Raw genomic sequence first — 22,319 nt, 5'->3', positions numbered from 1 at the left:
AAAAAGTAAGCCTAAAATTGTAAAATTAAATGTTCTCCAAAGTACCCACATAAACCACATTTCACCAGTGATCATCTTTGCTCATAGTAGCTGTTTATAAAGTGTGTGAAATGCAATGGTGTCAACCAGGATGAAGAGCTCGTTGATGTCACTCAACGTTGGGATGTCTCTCTTAAAGTGACTCCTTATCCCTGCTCGATAAGAGTCATCCCAGTCAGAGGCTTTATCTGTAAACTTGGGGAGGGGGTGGAGGGTGGGTGTAATTGTTCATATTTTGGGCAACTCCATTTGGTGGGGGGGGGGAGATCCTGCAAATGCAGCAACAGTTAAATTATTTCAAAGAGTGTGTCGAAAAATAAAGTAACATTCTTTATATATTCATGCAAGTGGAGTTCGATCAGTGTAAGTACAGTAGAGTATTTTTGTCCTTTAAAATGTTTATTCTTAATGCAGGTGTATTAGTTAGGCATTGTATGAGTAAGTCTAAAGCAACCGGAAAATACACATAAACTAGTATCTACCAATCCATTTAGGCACTGGATACCAAGGGTTTTACTGAACTTAACCTTCTATTCATAAGCCTATACTGTCTCTGTTCAACCTAGTTATTATGTTCAAGCTGTAGTTACATCCTTCACCATAGACTACCCCCAAGCAAACAGGGAGCTTTCCATTTCTCCTTAATTCCTTTGTTTTACATTTAACACTCAAAAGCAAAGGAAAATCCCCTGAATCTGTAATCTGTAGATAATAGCCAGAGATGGTGAAGCAAGATGCTTTCTAGTTTAGATCCTGCTTCTGCCACTTCCCACTGAGACACTGGTAGACAGAAAATTCATTTGATTTGTGCAAGTCATTGTTTTACTTTATTGTGTAACTTTTAGCAGAGGGGAAGCTAGATTAGATGTGGATCCAATATACTTCATAAGGTCACCAATACGGTACAATAGTGAAACAGCGTCTTCAAATGGAAGAATCCTTTGTAATGTGGATTTGAAAAGGCAATGTTTTATATGTGAGCTAAGACCTTCATGCCACCAAGAGCAGCAAAAATTAATAGTATCATTAAAATAAATATTCCTGTGGCAGTGTTCAATTTTCTGGCAGTTACTGAGGCACGATGGGCTTTCTCCTTGTTTCAATTTTCAAGGTCATTGCTGGCCTGAAAGCAAAATGATCATGAGTTTATTGTCATACCCAGAAGTATAATGCACATACACACTGAAATTCCAATAACAATCATTGAAAGACAATGCATACTGTGATCTGCACATTACTTATCTGAACATCCAATGAGCCCATGCCTGCTTAGAGTTTATTGAAGAATTATCTTCACCATCAACAGACTTGGGAGTCTTACTTATCTGAACATCCAATGGACCCATGCCTGCTTAGAGTTTATTGAAGAATTATCTTCACCATCAACAGACTTGGGAGTCTTACTTATCTGAACATCCAATGGACCCATGCCTGCTTAGAGTTTATTGAAGAATTATCTTCACCATCAACAGACTTGGGAGTCTTACTTATCTGAACATCCAATGGACCCATGCCTGCTTAGAGTTTATTGAAGAATTATCTTCACCATCAACAGACTTGGGAGTCTTACTTATCTGAACATCCAATGGACCCATGCCTGCTTAGAGTTTATTGAAGAATTATCTTCACCATCAACAGACTTGGGAGTCACCACTGACCAGAAGCAGAATATTTATCCACCATACTCTATAGAACTGAAAACCATGTGAACATTTAAGAATCAAATTGGTGGTTAAGGATGAAAAATATTTGACCAAAGTTCATCCATTAAAACTGAATATGTTGATTGAAAGACTTAAGTTGTATGCCTTGACTAAACATTCTTAAAACTTTGTTCGAAGTGATCTGTGCAAATTGCATGAGATCTCATTGACATCTTGATTGAGTTGCAGATCATGGGTATGGGTTCAATTTCCATTAATTCCTTACCTAGTCACATGTGAAGGAAATGGCCAAAGAACACTAACCTTACGGGAGAAAATCACTGCAGCGAGTCCAATTGGAAAACAGCAACACAGCAAATTAAAAATGGACCACAGTAAATAAGTCTGCACTGGTGGATCTGCAGCTTTCTTCGAACCTTTTCTTGGCCTCATGTTCCATTTCTTCTTTTGCTACAGATGGCTCTTTACAGCTCTAGCTTTTGGGAAGTCACTCTTTCTCTTCCATTTCCTCTAAGGATAGATTCTGAAAAGAGAGGACTGTTTAACTCAGCATGCTCAATGATTATGCAATTTTTGAAAGACTATGTGTTATATATAGAGAATTTAGGTTTAAATGGCTTAAGTTAAAATGTGATGATTAATCATAAAAGGGGAAGCCAGAACGGACAGGGAGCTTACTAGCAGCCAAGGACAAAAGGTTCAGCTGGATATGTTTTTTTTTAAACCTATCTTTTCATGGTCATAGTGAGAGACATGCAGGAGACAAAAGATTGATAAGAAGGGTGAGAAACAGAATTTAGTGTATGTAGAGTTCGCAGCGTACGTAACGAACATGATAATTAAAAATGCAGTTATACTTAGAATGCTTTTGCAATACTAACCAATTAAAACCGTATTAATAAGAAGGGGAAGGGCAAACAATAAGGGTATAAAAATCAATGCACTGTATGTATCGGGGCTTAACTGGTGAGAAGCCAGTTGAGTCCAACTCTGCAGACTTGTAAATAAAGCTTGTAGTGTCATCAGTTTTAAAGAGACTCATGTGTGAGAAGTTTTATTTCTGACAAATGGGGGCTCGTCCGGGATCTACACTCCAGCAGTGGGGGGAGGCGAGAAGAGGGACATCGGAGGCGGTGCACCCCGCTGAGTTCAGCGGCTCCTAGTCCCTTGCTCGTCGCTTCGGGTGGCTTGAGCGAGTGGTATCCGGACAAGGTGACACGACAAGACGGAGAGGAGAAGGGTGACGGTTCAATCCCCAGGAAGACTCCGGTAAGTGACGACTTACGATTGTGGTGTGGGGATTGGGTAACAGGTGTAACGGGATACACCTGTTTGGATAAAAAAAAACCTAACGTAATAGATCAGGTATAGAGCTTTTGTCGTGGCGTGAGGACCCTGTCGTGGGACTCTAGGATAGACCCCAGGGAAACCTCGGCGGTAACCGAAGGAGGGACAGCACCTCCGACGAAGTGCCGAGAAGAGAGGGGTCAACCCCAGGGAAACCTCAGCGGTAACCGAAGGAGGGACAGTACCTCCGACGAGGCGTCTGAGAAGAAGGGAGTAGGGTCCAGAACGAGAGGGTCCTCAGCAACGATAAACAGATCTAGGTGGGAAAATGGGAGGATCAAAATCTAAGGGTTCGTCTGAAAATTCAGGACAATTCCTGGGAGTTCCCCTTGACAGCCCTTTGGGGAGAATGTTTGAAAATTGGGCTAGTAAAAGATATCGAGACAAAAACAAGAAAAAGATGGTTCAATATTGTCTCCTTTGGTCGAAACAACCTATTAAAGGTTCCTTGGTCTGGTGGCCGAAATTTGGATCTGATGAGGATTGGGTTAGACAAGCATTAAACATATATGTAAATTCGAGACCAAAGGTGAATCAAGAAGAGTCAGCATATGCATTTTGTTGGGTTCCCTGGCCAGGATCCTTAACAGAATGTTTTAAATTGAGAGTGGCAGGAGAAAAGAAATGGGAACCTCTGGACAACCTTCCCCCTCCTTATATTCCCCCGGTGCCTACTGCGCCCGAGGAAAGCTCATTACCGGAGGGGAAAGATGATGAATCTGATTGCCCCGAAAGGGGCCGGGAAAAAAAGAATGAATTAAGGGAGTCGGACCCTAAACTTCCACCGGTAAACCGACCCTGGACAAGATCCCAGACTGGTCCAGGACCATCAAAGTTTTCAATAAGCCTAAATCCCCTGAGGGAAGTTCCTATGGGAGGACCGGGAGGGGGAACGGGATATGTGAATGTTCCCCTAACTAGTACAGAGGTGCGGGGATTTAAGAAAGAAATGAAAAAGTTATTGGAAGATCCTATAGGACTGGCCGAACAGCTCGACCAATTCCTGGGACCAAACACATATACGTGGGAAGAGATGCAGGCAATAATGGGAACATTATTCTCATCCCAGGAGAGGCAGATGATTCGACGGGCTGCCCTCCTCATGTGGAACAACCTGGGGACCCCAGACCCCATGAACAAAAATATCGCTTAAATGAACCCAGGTGGGACAAACGAACACCCGAGGGATTGGCAAGTATGAGACAATATAGAGAGTGGACAATTAAAGGGATACGGGAGGCTGTGCCAAAGGGTCACAATTTCACCAAGGCATTTGGGAACCACCAGGGGAAAGACGAGTCCCCTACTGATTTTTTGGAGAGGGTGAGAAAGAATGTCCAACAGTATGCGGGCGTGGACCCTAGTACACCAATGGGTGAACAGCTTATTCGAATTGAATTTGTTTCCAAATCATGGCAGGACATTAGAAAGAAACTAGAAAAGGAAGAGGACTGGAGCGAAAAACCCCTAAGCGACCTGTTAAAAAAGGCGCAAAAAGTATATGTGCAGAGAGAAGAAGAAGATCAAAAGAGGGCGACAAAGGTTATGGTACAGACTATCCGACAGATGAATGCCGAATCCAGAGGGGAAAGAAAACAAAACCTTCCTCTAAACAATCCAAGATATCCAAGAGAGGGAAGACCCCGGAGGTTCGTTAAGTGCTATTACTGCAATGAGGAAGGACACTTTAAGAGGGAATGCCCCCGATACAAGAGGGAATTGCGTGCCCTCGAACTTATGGAAGAAGATTAGGGGGGTCAGGGGTTCCAAATGTTGGGGACCAAGTATAAGAGGGAACCCCTGGTAAAACTAAAAATTGGTCCCAAGGGAGAAGAGGTGGTGTTTATGGTGGACACAGGAGCGGAACGAAGTAGTGTAATAACTGTGCCAATCGGAACTGAACCTGTAAAAAGTAATTTGACTATTTTTGGGATAGAAGGGGCTCCCAGAATGGTATCAATAATTCCCCAAGTAACAGTGAAACTGGAAGAAAGAGAAGGGGTACAAGACCTCTTGTTGTTACCGTCGGCTGGATTTAACCTCCTAGGAAGGGACTTACAGGCTCTCCTAGGTTTGGGTGCTCTCCCTGTGGACGGAGAAGTGCGAGTCCACCTTTGTACTTTAAAGGAAGAGGATGAACGGCAGATTGACGAGAGAGTCTGGTATAAGGAGGGAAATCGAGGAGGTCTGGACATCGCACCTTTACATGTCACATTAATACCAGGTCATCAGCCGGTAAGGAAACGTCAGTATCCTATTTCTTTGGAAGGGAGAAAAGGGCTACAGCCGGTAATTGAGACTCTAATACGAGACGGACTATTAGAAGAATGTATGTCACCTTATAACACCCCTATACTCCCAGTGAAAAAGTCAGATGGATCCTATCGCCTAGTTCAGGATCTAAGAAGTTTGAATGCTATTGTTCAGACCCGCCACCCAGTGGTGCCTAATCCCTATACTATTATGAGTCGGATTCCCCCAGACCATGAGTAGTTTAGTGTTATCGACTTGAAGGATGCCTTCTGGACGTGTCCATTAGAAGAGGAAAGTAGAGATATGTTTGCGTTTGAATGGGAAAATCCATGGACAGGTAGACGGAGACAGCTTCGGTGGACTGTATTGCCCCAAGGGTTCACTGAATCTCCGAACCTGTTTGGACAAATGCTAGAACAAATCCTGGTGGACTATCCACAATCTGATGATTCCCAACTAATGCAGTATGTGGACGATTTACTATTATCAGGACCCAAGGAACAAGAAATGAGGGGAGATACAATTAGACTCTTGAATTATCTGGGGAAAAAGGGTCTACGGGTGTCCAGGAATAAGTTACAGTTCGTTGAGAGAACTGTGGTATATCTGGGACACCAGATAAGTAAAGGACAGAAACGGATTACCCCTGAACGGATTGCGGGAATCACTAGAATGCCGTTACCCCGTAATAAGAAGGAAATAAGACAATTCCTGGGACTCTTAGGTTACTGTAGGTAATGGATAGAGGACTACTCAGCTTTGGTGAAGTTTATGTATGAAAAGCTGACAAATGAAAATGAATATCCATTGAAATGGACCCAGGAGGAGGAGGGATGGTTTGAGGACATGAAGCATCGCCTGACACGAGCCCCAGTACTCACTCTGCCCTCTTTAAAACAGCCCTTCCAGCTATTTGTCACTCATAACCAAGGAACAGCTGTGGGAGTTTTAACACAGGAAAAAGGCGGTCAGCGACACCCAGTGGCTTTCCTTTCAAAAATGATGGACACAGTGTCTCGCGGATGGCCGACGTGTATCCAGGGAGTAGCGGCTGCTGCTCTGTTGGTAGAGGAAGCACGTAAACTTACTTTTGGAGGAAAGATGACTGTGTACACCTCCCATTCTGTGAGTGTTTTATTAACACAAACTGCCCATTCTCGCATATTAAATTCTCGCATATTAAAGTATGAAACCATTTTAATGGTCGGAGAAGATCTACAGTTTGCAAAGATTAATAGCTGCATCCCAGCTCAGTTTTTATACGGCAGTGAAACAGAGAGAGAGGTGGAGCACGACTGTGTCGAGTTGACAGATCTTCAGACCAAGACCCGAGAAGATCTTTGCGATACTCCGCTGGGAGAAGGATATGAATTCTACATTGACGGCTCCGCCAAATGTGTTGACGGAATGAGAAGAAGTGGGTATGCTATAATAGAAGGAAATACTTGGAAAGTAGTAGAATCCACGAGACTACCCGGAAGCTGGTCAGCACAATCCTGTGAACTATATGCCTTGCAGAGAGCCCTCAGAATACTGGCAAAGAAAATTGGAACGATTTACACTGATTCCAAATACGCATACGGGGTAGTGCATACCTTTGGTAAGATCTGGAAGGAGCGTGGTCTAATTACATCAAGAGGAAAGGAATTGGCACACGAACAGATGATTACTCTGACTTTAGAAGCCTTGACATTACCCCAGGAAATAGCAGTGGTCTACATACCAAGCCATCAAAGGGGAGATACCCCGACAGCAATTGGAAACAGACTGGCTGATGAAGAAGCCAAAAGGGCAGCCATGCAACAAGAAGTCCGTTTGCTGACCTTAATCCCAATAAGACAAGGCATAAAGAAGGCTCCCATTTTCACTGCTAAGGAAGAAAAGGACATGGCTCAGCTGGGCGCAAGCCAGCTGCCTGATGGAACATGGAAGACACCAGATGGAAGAATGGTTCTAAATAAAGAAATAACTCGCAATATTTTAAAACACCTGCATCATCAGAGCCACTGGGGCACCCAAGCCTTATGTGACACAGTGCTTCGAGAATATGTGTGTAAAGGAATCTACACCTTGGCCCAACAGGAAGTGCAGAATTGTCACCTATGCACAAAAATTAATAAGAAAGTAATGAGGACAGGGACCATGGGAGGTCAACCATTAGCCATACGCCCTTTTCAACGTATTCAGATCGACTTCACAGAGTTACCTCAAGTCCAAAGATGGAAGTATCTATTGGTGGTAATAGATCACTTTACCCGATGGGTGGAAGCCTTCCCAACAGTAAATGCTACAGCCTCTACAGTAGCTCGCCTCCTCCTAGAGCAGATAATCCCCAGATATGGTATAATGGATTCTATAGACTCAGACAGGGGTCCACATTTTTCTTCAAAAATCCAGCAATTGATTTGTAATGCATTACAGGTCTCTTGGAAATTGCATACCCCTTGGCATCCACAAAGCTCAGGGAGGGTTGAACGTATGAATGAAACCTTAAAAATGCAATTGACAAAATTAATGGTGGAAACTAAAATGCCTTGGATAAAGTGTCTGCCCCTGGCTTTATTGAGAATTCGTACTGCCCCACGAAAAGATGTAGGATTGTCCCCTTATGAAATGATGTTTGGGCTTCCCTTCTGGAGTACAGTTGAGGGCTCTCTTACAGATTTACGAAAGAGAGGACTATTGGCACAAACACCGCCTCTAGACTTTTCTTTACACAAAGTGGAACCAGGAGACTGGATTCTCATCAAGACCTGGAAAACTGAAAAACTCCAGCTCCAGTGGGAAGGTCCATACCAAGTTCTCTTAACTACAGAGGCTGCAGCACGAACAAGAGAGAAGGGGTGGACGCACGCATCCAGATTTAAGGGACCTGTAGAGGCGCCTCAGGACCCCGATACGAACTCAGAGTGGACTTGTGTTCCTGGAGAAAAACCTCTTACTTTGCGATTTCGCAGAAAGACTTGATTCACAATGTTATTGTTATGTTCTTTGATTTTTCTTAGTTTGCCTATGTCTTTATCAGGTGTGAAATGTAAGAAATGCAGAGACACAGTGGTCCTGTTTCAGGACCACATTTGGGGAAGAAAGGAGGGTAATTTTATTTCCCATACCTCAGTTCCTGAGAAATGCTGGGCAGAAAATACCACCCAACATCCATATACCCCTTGTGTGGAAAAAGAAGGAAATAATATGGGTCATTATGTACAGATTCCTAATACCACTCCTTTCCCTCTTAACGGTTGGAAGGGTGACTCAGGCCCACCATGCCCTGATGGACTCTGGTTTTGCATACACCAGCGTACTGTTCCAATGAGAAGTTCCACTCCACACTCGAAAGTGCCTGCCCCTTTAAGACAGCCGGACTTAGTTCGAGTCCATCCAAATAACCATGAAAGTTTCAGTCACGCAGTTGGGGGAGATAACCTTTTTGCTGATCTTGCAACTAGAATTGCAGGAACTTTTAATGTAACCAATTGTTGGGTCTGCGGGGGTCCACTTCAGCACGAGATTAATTTATCATGAAACGTTTCTCTTCCCCGAGTTAAAATCCCCATTCATATATATATAATACACACATTTTAAAGAGAGAAAGGGGTGGATTGTTATATATAGAGAATTTAGGTTTAAATGGCTTAAGTTAAAATGTGATGATTAATCATAAAAGGGGAAGCCAGAACGGACAGGGAGCTTACTAGCAGCCAAGGACAAAAGGTTCAGCTGGATATGTTTTTTTTTAAACCTATCTTTTCATGGTCATAGTGAGAGACATGCAGGAGACAAAAGATTGATAAGAAGGGTGAGAAACAGAATTTAGTGTATGTAGAGTTCGCAGCGTACGTAACGAACATGATAATTAAAAATGCAGTTATACTTAGAATGCTTTTGCAATACTAACCAATTAAAACCGTATTAATAAGAAGGGGAAGGGCAAACAATAAGGGTATAAAAATCAATGCACTGTATGTATCGGGGCTTAACTGGTGAGAAGCCAGTTGAGTCCAACTCTGCAGACTTGTAAATAAAGCTTGTAGTGTCATCAGTTTTAAAGAGACTCATGTGTGAGAAGTTTTATTTCTGACACTATGGTCATATGGTCTAACACTGAAGGAAGTTGCCATTTGATGTGGAAAGTTCAGATCAGCATCACAGAATCTCAGCTCCACCGCTTGTTTCAAGATACTAAGGCAAGGAGTTTGAGAAGATTCGATATGTCACCAAAGACTCTTCAAAACTTCAACAGGTACTGTGGAGAGCATTCTGTCTGGTTGCATTTCTGTCTGGAAGTCCCAACTCTCAGGATAGGGAAAAAAAAACAGAGAATTGTGAATTCAGCCAGCGTCATTACAGGCACCAGTCTTCACTCCATCAAGGACATTTACAAGAGGCAGTGCCTTAAGAAAGCAGCCTCTATCCTCAAAGACTACCACCACCATCTTCACTCTGCCATCCCATCTTCACTCTGCTACCATCAGGGAAAAGGTACAAGAGCCTGAAGACAAGCACCTGGTGGCACAAAGGCAGCTTCTTCCCCTCTGCCATCGGATTTCTGAATGAACAATAAACCACAGTCATTACCTTATTTTGTATTTTTTCTTTTTTTTACAATATTTTTTCATTTCTTTTGAAATGTGTTTTATATAAATGTTTGCACTGAGACGCTGCTTCAAAACAACACATTTCATGACGTGTTCATGATAATAAATTCTGATTCTTAAGTAATAGCTGACTTTATTCAAGAAACGTTGGCAATTTCCCTCTGCCTGGCTTGCTGAGTTTTTGGGGGTTTTTTTATTTCTGAATTCCAGCGTCTGCAGTTGGTTTATAAAATTTTTATTCTCTGTGTCCAGCTGAAGTGGGAAATCGGGGAAGGAGAAGTGGAAGCCTGTCAGTGGCTGCACCAGGGGAAAAGAGGCAGAGGGGCAATTATTTGTGCATGTAATTATGGAGTATGAGCAGGCCTGAGGAAAAATTTAAAGAAAACTTTGCACTGCCATTGGAGGCTATTAATCAAGTACTGGATTAATACAGGTGCCCACTGGGTGACATGGGCATGATGGGCCAAACTGCCTCATTAAGAATTTCCTGTGGTAATTCACCTGCTACTTCCAGAGTTACAAACTGAAGGAAAGAAAAGTGCAACACCACTGATGTGTCAGTAGTGAGCCAGACACCGGCTTTCTTGCACACCCTCATTCACGACCGGACTTGCTGCAGCACCAAAAAGGAAGCCAAGCCAAGATTCCTTTATTGCCATGAAATAGTACAAAACTTGTAATATTACACAAAATTGCCTTCTCTCTGCCATGAGGGGGAATGTCTTCTCTCGAGGAACGATGGGAGTGTAGAACGAGGTGCCATCTGATGTGTTGAATGTGGACTCAATCTTAAATTCTAAGGATAAATTAGATAGATACATGGATGGGAGATGTCTGGAGGGTCATGGGATAGGAGCAGGTAATTAGAAATGAGAGGAATAATGGTCAGCACAGACTAGAAGAGCCGAAAGACCTGATTTTGCTGCTGTAGCATTCTATGGTTTGAGGTAAGTTGTTTCCGCTGGTAGGTGAGACTAGATCTAGGGGACATCACCTCAAGATTCAGGATAATAGATTTAAGACAGGGATGAGGAGGAACTGCTTTTCCCAGAGAGATTCTCTGCCCATTGAAGCAGTGGAGGTTATCTCAGTAAGTATATTTAAGCCAAGGGTGGATAGATTTTTACATAGTAGGAGAATTAAAGGATACGGAGAAGAGGGAGGTAGGTTGTGATTAGCCTATCATCAGATCAGCCATGATCTTAACAGCCGGGTGGCCTACACCTGCTCCTATTTCCGATGAGAATGGTGATCCACAGCATCAGCTGCTGTGTCACTCAGCTGCAGTTGGTGGATTATAATATCTCATTATTTCACTTAAAATTCACTGCTTGTGGGTTGTAATCATACTTGCCTGGATTTTAAAATGTTAATTAAATGACCATGTTTCTATTCTCCAGAACATTGTTTGGTAAGATTAAGTCTGTTCTTTTATTGTATTCACCATTAACTCTCTCCTCCAATGTCTCTTCCCTTCAATTTTGTCTCTGAAATTGCAGCTTAACAATTTGTCATTCCTCCTTCGCTCTGATTAATTGATTTAATCTCTTTCCAACAAATTTCTTACTTGTTTACTGTCTTCAGCCTCCTCTCTTCATAAAAAAATAATTCCAACTCTGTTGGCTTTCTGTCGAGGCTTCTGCTTCTCTTCAGTCTACCCACCTTCATTCTTCTGGATGTTTCCTTTTAACTCCCCAACTGTCAGTTGTTCTCTTTATTATTGCTGCTTCATCCACATTCTAGAACCTGGCAGCTTAACATGTCAAATCTCCAACCTTGTACACAGAGTTAGTGGTTTGTGTCGCCCTCTGTCTCCATTAGCTCTCCTCCTCATTGCTTTCTGTGCTTCCCCTGAAGTGCAGTACTTGGGGCAACAAGGTGCTCGTTCTTGCATTTCTCTGGGAGAAGAGGACACGGGCGGATTTACTGGGGACAGACAGTCAGTCAACCAGCAAATTGAAACCCAGATTAAAAGATGCAGCTGAGAAAGAATGAGGCATTCATTAATAACATTAAAAATAAACCAAAATGTCTGCTTATGGCCTCATGCACTGTCAAACTGAGCCCACTCGCAAATTGGAGGAGCAACTCCTGATATTCCATCTGGGTACTCTCCAACTGGATGGTGTAATGTTTCTTTTATTGTAATAAAGACACTTGGGTTATTTTAAAACAACTAAACTTTATTAGCTATAGAATTTATGATCCTGTGGAGGCATCCATCTTGAATTCACTCGAAGCTGCCACAAACTAGTCTCCGATTCCTTCTAGTGTCACTAGCACTCGATCTCTACATCACCTTTCCTTGAGATGTTTAATCTCACAGCATGACACACTAATACAGTGCTCATTTCAATTTACAGTTCAACACAAATGTAAACACAAACATTAGTGGCACAAACTTTTTAAGTGTGCAGTTCTTTTTCTTTTAGAGATTCAACCTGTCAGATGCTTTGATTACCTGTATGGATCTTCTTAACACAAGTGCTTGTGTTGGCTCTGCAGGCCCACTACTGTCTAGCACAGTGGTTCTCAACCTTTTTCTTTCCACTCGCATACTGCTTTAAGTATTCCCTATGCCATACATCCTCTGTAATTAGTAAGTAATTGCTTAAGGTAGTATGTGGGTGGAAAGAAAAAAGTTTGAAAACCACTGTTTTAATCGTACCTAATTGACTCGTTATGTGCATGGTTTCATAGCTCCAAAGGAAATGGGCCAATGACAATTTTTCTCAAGCAAAATATTTCTGTAACTATTGGGTCTAGAGCAGTGATTCTCAACCTTTCCACGCACATGCCATTTTCAGCAATCCCTTACTAATCATAGAACACGGATGGCAAAGGGATTGCCTAAAGGGTGTGTGTGAGCGGAAAGAATATGATTGAGAACCACTGGTTCAGCAGTAGTAGTGTTTCCTCTATTGCTGTGCAGGCTGGATCTTCTGCATTTGCCTGTTCCTGCAGTGTCTCTTTCAGAAAGCTCCTTCGATTCCTTCTCAGTTTTTGACCATCCTCTATTCTGATAGTGTAGGATCTTAGATTTGCTTCCTCCTGAACAGTGGCTTTTTTGTCCCAAGTGTTGAAATCTCTTAGTCTCACGATGTCATGTTGTGCCACTGGCCCTAAGCTTCTTGCTGACTTGTCATAGTTTACTTTTTGTCTCCATTGCAGATGCTTTTTTTTCCATTCGACATCCTCAACATCCCTGTTCTTGTTTGTCTGCAGGGTAGGGAAGTGTGGTGCGTAGTCTACATCCTATCAGAAGCTCAGCAGGTGACGTGCCATGTTCAAGTGGCAAAGCTCTGTAACTCAAAAGAGCTAGATAAGGATCTGAGCTTTTGTCTAGAGCTTTCTTGAGCAATTGTTTAACAATGTGATCTCCTTTCTCTGCTTTGCCATTTGACTGTGGATGCAGAAGTCTTGAAGTCACATGTCAAAAATCATACTCTTCTGCAAGGTTTTGGAACTCTCTGCAGTTGTAGCATGGTCCATGGTCACTGTAGACAATTTGCAGAATTCCATATCTTCCAAGGATCGATTTCATATATTTGATCACACAAGCAGCAGACATATTAGGAACCAGTGCAATCTCTGGATAGTTCGATAGAGTGTCAATAACCATCAAGTAATTCTTTCCATTGATATGGACAGATCAGACCCAACTTTCTGGGATGGTTCTGATGGTAAGTCAGTTATTATCATGGGTTCCTTTGCGAGCTTTGCAAACAGGTCTCACAGCTGGAAACCATCCTGCCAATGTCAGCATCCCCAGCGAATAAGGCTGAGGGAAGTTCATCTCCCACCCGCCATCCTCACTACATTCTACAGAGGATGTATTGAGAGCATCCTATACAACTGTATCACCGCCTGGTTCGGAAGCTGTATCTCCTCGAATCGCAAGACCTTTCAGAGGATGGTGAAGTCAGCCAAAAAGGTAATTGAAGGCTCTCTTCCTACCATGAAGGACATATGCAACACATGATGCAGGTGAAAGGCAATAAATATTGTGAAGGACTCCACACACCCCTCGTATAAACTTTTCTCCTTTTTGCCATCTGGTAGGACATACTGCAGCACTCAGGCCCTTATGTCCAGATTGGGCAACAGCTTTCTCCCCAAAGCCTAAACTGCAAGATAGGGTACCATGGACCATTACTGGATATGTCTTAATATTTTAATGTGTTTAATTTCTATTCTAACTTATATTTATGTAAATATGCTCTGTGGTCCTTGAACACTATCTCATCTTTACCATGCAAGCATGGTATGAACAATAAATAAAAGTGATGAGTTGAATTCTGGCCCTCCTCTTGCAACTTTCTTTTCTAAGGTGCCCCTCATGCACCTTTTTTAGCATCTCTTGTCACAGTGTTTGAGGAATGATAATTCTGCTCTGTCTGAATAGAAGCCCATTGACAACACTCAGCTCGGCTCTGATGTTGTAGTATGGCTGATATTCACCTCTAAGCCGTCCTTCATTCAGATCTTGATGACCTTCTGTTGAACTGTATCCTTTTCTGTTTCAGCTATGACATGCCTGATACAGGAAGAGATTCAGTGATCACGTTGACATGGAGATTCACATCTGCTCTGTGGAACTCTCCTTGTGTGCTTCACTCTGTGTTGTTGCCCTGGATAATACATAAGCTAACACAATAAGCTTCCCTGGTGTGTGCACCAATTCAAAGTCATAACTTTGTAGCTTCATCATCAGTCTTTGGATTATCAGCAACATTTCACTGAGTTTTTTTTGATTATCGCTATTAATGGCTTATGGTCTGTTTCTGCCACAGGTGTGTGGACCATACACATAACTGTGGAATTTCTCGAGTCCATAGACTGACCTAGACACTCTTTCTCTATCTTTGTATATCGACATTCACATGTTGTCATTGTCCTCGATGTGTATGCTACCCACCTCTAATCTTCTCCCACAGCCTAAAGTAATACAGCATCTATTCCATCTTTTGAAGTGTCTGTAGATATTCTCATCCTTCTGGATGTGTCAAAAAACATCAAAAACACTGGTTCTGTAATTAGAATGGTCTTCAGTCGTTCCCATTCTTCTTCATGGTGACTGTCCACTTGAATTCATATTTGTCCTGTAACAACTTCCTGAAGTACGTTGTCTTGGAAGACACGTTTGGTATGAATTTACCAATGAAATTGATCATTCCCTACACACTAAATATGCCTTTCATATCTGTGGGTCTGGGGATCTCTAAAATTGCTTTCAACTTGCTCTTGTTTGGCTCCACACCTGCCCCTGATAGTTTATCTCCCAGAAAGGTGATTTCCTTCACATCAAACTGTCATTTTTCTCTGTTTAACTTTAATCCATACTTCTGGATGTGTTGTAGCACTTTGATGAGCCTCTTCATTGTGTTGTTCTTGTGTGGATCCCCATAGGATCATATCATGAACACACATACTCCATTTATGCTTTCAATGACGGGCTCCATTGTCCTGTGGAACACTTCCAGAGCTGAAGAAATTCCAAAAGGCATCCTCAGACAGGAATATCAGCCAAATGGTGTGTTAAATGTACAATATTTTGTGTTATCTTCATGCAGTTTTATTTTCCAGAAGCCCTGTGATGCATCCAATTTGGTGAAAAACTTGCAATTTTGTCCTTGGTTAGAATCTGAAAATGTTCTCTCTTTATATTGGCATTTAAATGTTTTGGGTCCATGCACACGCATAGGTCACTGTTCTTTCTGACACACACCATTGAATTCACCCATTCTATGGGTTTTTCCACTTTAATGACCCCTAGTGATGTCATTTCGTCAAGATCCTGCTTGAGCTTTTCTCTTAGTAGCGCCAGAACCCACCTCGGGGTATGCACTACTAGCTGTGTATCCTCCTTTAATTGTATCTTATCAGTGAATGGTAGAACTCTAAACCTCGAGAAGATGTCTGGAAATTGAACCAGTATTTCCTCCACGCTGTTCCGTGCATTGGTACACTCTCTTGACTAGACTTAAGTTTTCATATTCTTTGTCACCAAGCAGTGATTCATGTCCATCTGGGACTATTGCAAACCTGAGGTGGTGCTCTTTAACTTTCTCCTTGAGTTTACCTTTACCTTTTGTGTTGATGCTCTGTCCATTGTTGGCTTTAATTTGTACAGGGTTTGCATAGATGACTTTATCTTCATTGCCCTGATGTCGCACTTACAGATCAAATGGACCTTTGCCCCTGTACCCAGCTTGCGAGGAATATTTGTTCCATTTATATGTAATGACACAGTCCACTTGTCCTTCTTGACTCTTAGCACTTGGCTGTTCAGTGTCTGTTGGTTTAGAATTTTCCTACGCCATCATGCCAACGAAAAGCGTATCACTGAGGGCAATTTCTTCTAAAGTGGGGGCAGTGTGCATGGTTTCACTGCTGTTTTTTTTTCCTTTCGTAAAACATTGCATAGTGATTCAGCACTTTGCTTTTATAATAGACTTTTCCATAGGCAGGGTGTAGAGCTCATCGAAAGAACCAGACTTGTTGATCCAAACCAAGGCTTTTATTAGCAAAAGACAGGAGCTCTTCACAGGTGGCCGACCAGTCCGGAATGATCCGACCTGGCTAGGGACACAACCCTTTAAGGCCCAGACAGTAGGCGTGGCTTAGCTCTCAGCCAATCACTGTAAGCAGTCTAGATACAGTAACTACATACACTATATACATTGGTGATAGATCTGTACTATCACACAGGGCATTGTTTTGGTGGATGTTGAGTGTCACGTTGTTTGCGCCTGAATATCTCTCCTTTTTTTGTTGTTTTTTACGATTTTATTAGTCTATGCTTTCATTTACATTGGCTTTTGCACTCTCACCAAACTTTTTTGCATACTGCAGAGCTAATTCACTGGTGTGGCATATCTTCACAGCTCCAGCTAAAGTAAGCTCTGTCGCAGTAACCTCTCTCTCAATTTCTTATCAATAATTCCAAACACAATTTGATCGTAAATCATTGATCAGTTAAAAAAGGATCAAAGCTCTCTCCCTGCAGCTGCATGCACGAAAGAAATACATACCTTTCAAACGTTTTATTTTTCTTTGGTGAACAGCGTTCATCAAACATCTCAATAATCTTGATAAACTTGCCCTGGTCTCTGCCTTGGCAAAAACAAATGTATTGAAAAGCTCTAGTGCTTGAGGTCCGCCATGGTAAGTGGCGGTGTAATCTTCCGTGCATCAGGTTTGCTATTGAGTCCAATGGCTTGCAGGTACAGCATAAATTGTTTAAACAAACTCCACACAAGGTCAACATTTCCAGTCCAATTTACAGTGTCAGGAGTCTTTACACTCTTTACATCTCTGCTAATAATGACTGATACAAACTCTGCACACTCCTAGTGTTTCTCCACTCCTGCTACCATGCACACTCCTGGTAACATTTGATGTTTCTTTTATTGTAATAAATATACTTGGGTTCTTTTAAAACAACTACACTTTATTAGCCATAGAATTCATGGCCATGTTGAGGCATACATCTTGAATCCATTCGAAGTTGTCACAAACTAGTCTCTGACTCCCTCTAGTAGGCAAGATTCCCACTTGCACTCTATCCCTACAGATGGCTTTAATATCGATGTGTCCAGTTTCTGTGGTGTCACTCCCCTAGATCCCCATCCCTCCTTCTCCTTTCCTTCAGCTTCCTATCCCCTTCCCTCTCCATTCAGAAAGCTACACCCTCCCCCTATCACTTTGCAGCTTTTTTCTCTTCTGCCTTGCCACCATTTGACCTCTTGCCTGTGCTCCCCCTCCTTCATCCTCCCACCACCCCCCCCCACCCCACCATTATGTTCAGGTGCCTGCCTGCATTTTGCTCATACCTTGATGAAGAGCTTAGGCCTGAAATGTTGGCTATGTATTTTTATCTTTGCTATATAAAGAATGCTGTCTGACCTGCTGAGTTTCTCCAGCATTTCTGTGTAAATATTAATTATTTACACAACTTTGCAAGTGACAGTGGATTTGAAATACATGGCAATGTTTCTGTGCACTCATTGAGTGACTGGTATATATGCAGCGAGTTTTATGACCTTTATGACATACAACAGATGAGGGATGAGTGGAAGATCAGTGATATCTGTGTGGTGATATGTAATTACACCACTAGGTCACCAGGGGTCATCCCGGTGACCTTGTATATAAAGCAGACCAGAGCTACAGTCTAGCCTTCCAGGTTTCTCTTGCAGAGAGACAAGACCTCTTAGTATACATATTAGTTTATTAAAGCTGTCTTATACTCGCACTCCTGGTTTGGTTATTGTCAGTACAACCTGATCAGATATCAGCCAATTTCATGGCTTATTTTGTCCTGATTTAGAATAAAACTACAAGGTTAAGCAGCATACAACAGGATTTGTGTTGAAGAGGCAAAAGGAGGGACTTGGCAAATGAATACTATCACCCACATCTCATGTATGACACTAACGATGATGAGAGAGGAGGCAGTGCAGAGCCTCTGTAGTGTGCAAGATGATGTCTTTGCACTGACTTTAACTTTGGACCCTGCTCTACTTGACGTATTGTAACACTACTCCCAACACTGTTGTTCATTTGTTTGTTTATTGTTACACTACCTGCTTGAAGAGTTAGTTTGCCTGTATATCACACAAAACAAAGCCTTTTTTATTGTATCTTGGTGCTAGTGACATCAGCTTGACATTTTCTCTCTCCTCCGATGCCTAAGATTTTCAGCACTTTTTTTAAAATTTTGGCTTTCTGCTGCATTTTGCTCTTGGAGAGATGCAGCACAGAAATAATGAATCCAGTCTGGCCATCAAGCTCTCATTTTGACACAAATCCTACCCTTTCCCATCTTCTTATTGCTACAAACCACTAGGTTCCATCACACATCTGCACACTCGGGCAATTTACAGCAGTCAACTGCATGCTTTTGAGCTGTGGGAGGAAAGCAGAAGCCCAGGAGGAAACCCATCAATAACAGGGAGAATGTGACATCTCCACACAGGTAGCACCAGATGTTAGCATGGAGCCCAGGTCACTGCAGTTGTGAGTAAGGAAGCTGGCACTCGTGCAGAGCATGAAATCCATGTCCTATTTTAAGACTTGTCGAAGTAGATGATTTTCAAAGCTAATATCTGTAATAGTCATGCACAATCATTTTTGGATGTAAAGAAGAACATAACAGAAGTGAATAAAAGAATCAAAGCATGGGGTACTCTGTAATGCTGATTTACTTGATATAAACTTGGTAGTGTTATTAAGCTTTGCTGTACTCGTTATCAGTGTGGATGAATGAGCAATCTCAGACTACCAAGAATAAAAAAAAGATTATGAGGAAGGAAACGGTTATTACTCCAAATGAAGTTCCCATTATGTTCAACAACTTGGCATTCCTGAAAGCAGTAATGGCTCTCTCCACATTGCCCATTTGAATGGAACTCTGAACCTGAGATATAAATCAATTTTAATGATGGATGATATGTAATTGTGTATCTAATGCAGAAACAGAAACTTGCGAATTTATATTGTTTTTGCTTGTATGAGGGAATCAACACCGTTCAATTTAATTTTTTAAAATTTAGACATACAGCAAATAACAGACTCTTCCTGCCCACAAGCCTGTGCTGACCAATTACACCCAATTGACACACAACCCCCATACATTTTGAACGGTGGGAGGAAACACGAGCAGACGCAGGGAAAGCATACAAACTCCTTACAGTCAGTGCCTGATTCGAACCCTGGTCGCTGGCGCTGAAACAGCATTTCGCTAACCATTAAGCTGATTGTGCTAGTTAGTTGATGACAAGTTCTAGGTCATTGTTGTATAACTAAGGAAATGAGATGTTTCTCCTGATCACAGTGCATATATCCATACACATCACATTAAACAATATTAGCACCGGTTATTTCACAAAATATAATTCAAAGTTTATAAAATATACTTCAGGGAGACCTCAATAGTGACACCGCTTCACAGACAGATCATGTTAGCTTAACCATTCATGGTGAGAAACAAGAGGTAAACCTGATGCATCACTCCAGAAAGTCAAGGTTTGTGGATGGTGATAAGTGTAAATCTTGTCATCATGGATCTCATGTTAATCTGCAAGGATACTTCTGCCCCTTCAATTTAGATGTAGCCTGACCCTTTTGTCTCACCGGCCCTGGGAGAGATGTGCAAGAATTTTGCAATCTGCAACATTTTACTCAAAACACTTGCTGGGCCTCTCAGTTCACAGTGCTACAACTGGGCACCTGTGTAGACTGGTCATTTGATGCAACTTCTTCTTTTCTTTCTTCTTTGGCTTGGCTTCGCGGACGAAGATTTATGGAGGGATATGTCCACGTCTGCTGCAGGCTCGTTGGTGACTGACAAGTCGATGCGGGACAGGCAGGCACGGTTCCAGCAGTTGCAAGGGAAAATCGGTGAGCTGGGGTTGGGTGTTGGGTTTTTCCTCCTTTGTCTTTTGTCAGTGAGGTGGGCTCTGCGATCTTCTTCAAAGGAGGTTGCTGCCCGCCGAACTGTGAGGCACCAAGATGCACGGTTGGAGGCGAGATCAGCCCACTGGCGGTGGTTAATGTGGCAGGCACCAAGAGATTTCTTTAAGCAGTCCTTGTACCTCTTCTTTGGTGCACCTCTGTCTCGGTGGCCAGTGGAGAGCTTGCCATATAACACGATCTTGGGAAGGCGATGGTCCTCCATTCTGGAGACGTGACCCACCCAGCACAGTTGATGCAACAGGTGAGGCATAATTCAACAAGAAGGAAATCCATGGTCACCTAACTGTTTTGTGGCTTTGGAGAACTTACGAATGGCAAGGTTTTGTGGGAAATGCTGATTAAAGACAAATATTCCACAAATATTCCAAAGACTCCAATTTGGAGGGGTCAGAGACCGTGAGGGATTGAAAAACATGATCGCCAACACCGAACAGCAAGGCAACTGAATGAACAAATAATTCCATACTACAATTGTATGACAGTCATTCCTTTTTTCTCATTCAGGACTACTACTACTGGAATAAGAGCAAGATAAGAGAAAACAGAGAGTATTTACAATTCATCTCAGCACCTGGTCTACCAGAAAGTCTTTCAACAAATCCTCTGAGGCTAAGCAATTATGTCATTTTATCAATAGAGGAACACAGAAATGACAATTAAAATTTTCCAACATACTCGTAAACATTTTCTTGTCTTTTACATCTTAGCCTACATTAAATGGCTCACAGATTCAGGGAATTTTTTTTCCAATCTTTTCATAATACCAAGATTTAATAGAGTTGTAGGAGAGAACCACTGACCTCACAAAAATAAAATATTGCAACTATTCCAAATGGAAACATCAAATTGAAGACAGACCAGCCTAAATGGGTCTTCAACTAGTGAACTATATAATCCTGGGTGCTCGTCGATAAGGACACTTTCAGATGACCTGTCCAGTCTCGTTGAGTGCCATGTTGTCAATTCTCTGGCTCTTAATTCCTTTTGCTCTTTACTTTTTGACATATGTTTTCACAGCTCTTCAAATTCCTTTTGATGTTAGAGGAGAAGTATGCTTAATGGAATGGTGAAAGAGGGTGGTATATAGAATGATGTATATCAAACTGACAAAACTGGATAAATGCTAGCTTTGATTTCTCACTCCCCAAATACATTCTGATGCTTTTCCTCATGACAGGAAGGAATTCGAATGTTTGGTGTCAATAAGTTCGTCTGAACATAATTCTGCTTTTTTTTCCAAAAAGAAACTTTATGTGAAGTATATACAAAGGAAAAAAATGTGCAAAGTCTTTTTACATTCTTCCTGCATGGAAAATTGAACATTATATACCACGGTAAGGCCCTTTGGCACATGATGTGTTTCTGACCTATATAAACCTACTCAAAAAATCGAAACCTTCCCTTCCTCATAACCCTCTTTTTTCTTTGATCCATGTGCCTGTCCAATGTCCCTACTGTACCAGGTTCCATCACCACTCTGGCAATGCATTCCAGGCACCCACTACTCTGTGTTTTTTTTAAAATATAGCCCAGGCATCTCCCTTAAACTTCCGACCCTCACCTTGTACTGATGTCTTACGGTGTTTGCTACTCTTGTCCTGATAAAAAGGTGCTGGCTGTCCACCCTTTCTATGCCTTTTATAATCTTGTAGACCTCAATTAATTCACCTCTCATCCTTCTTCACTCCAAAGAGAAAAGGCCTAGCTCTGCTAAACTTGTCTCATAAGATGTGTTCTCTGATCTTGGCAACATCTTTGTAAGGACCAAAGGCTCACTTTTAGTCGCTGGTGGATTGCATCCTGTTGGTCCCTGCGGGCATCGGAAGCGCACCGGTGGTTAGTAGGCAGCGCGTGGCCATGTTGTGTGCAGGGAGTAGTTGGCATAGAGTAGTTTTGAGTGAGGGCCAGTACATCCTTCATTAAGCTTGAGCGCTTGGCA

General features: G+C 42.1%; 2 long non-coding RNA genes across 4 annotated transcripts; one reads left to right on the top strand and one right to left on the bottom strand.

The window, feature by feature from the left end:
- Window positions 1-838: 838 nt before the first annotated feature.
- Window positions 839-11,607, bottom strand: LOC138741205 (uncharacterized). 3 transcript variants are annotated; one of them, XR_011343388.1, is made up of 4 exons: window positions 11,346-11,607; window positions 9,810-9,852; window positions 2,007-2,226; window positions 839-1,162 (listed from the first exon to the last, which is right to left on the bottom strand). It is a non-coding gene; the product is annotated as an uncharacterized lncRNA (long non-coding RNA). The 3 variants fall into 3 exon arrangements; XR_011343389.1 differs by lacking the exon at window positions 9,810-9,852 and having other exon boundaries at window positions 11,346-11,606; XR_011343387.1 differs by lacking the exon at window positions 9,810-9,852 and having other exon boundaries at window positions 11,469-11,603.
- LOC138741206 (uncharacterized) lies at window positions 2,276-21,279 on the top strand. The gene is made up of 3 exons (XR_011343390.1): window positions 2,276-2,972; window positions 20,204-20,305; window positions 20,885-21,279. It is a non-coding gene; the product is annotated as an uncharacterized lncRNA (long non-coding RNA).
- Window positions 21,280-22,319: the final 1,040 nt, after the last annotated feature.

Source organism: Narcine bancroftii, chromosome 8 (assembly GCF_036971445.1).
Source record: "Narcine bancroftii isolate sNarBan1 chromosome 8, sNarBan1.hap1, whole genome shotgun sequence".
In the NCBI taxonomy this organism is placed as follows: domain Eukaryota; kingdom Metazoa; phylum Chordata; class Chondrichthyes; order Torpediniformes; family Narcinidae; genus Narcine; species Narcine bancroftii.
This window is presented reverse-complemented; position numbering and strand designations above follow the sequence as displayed.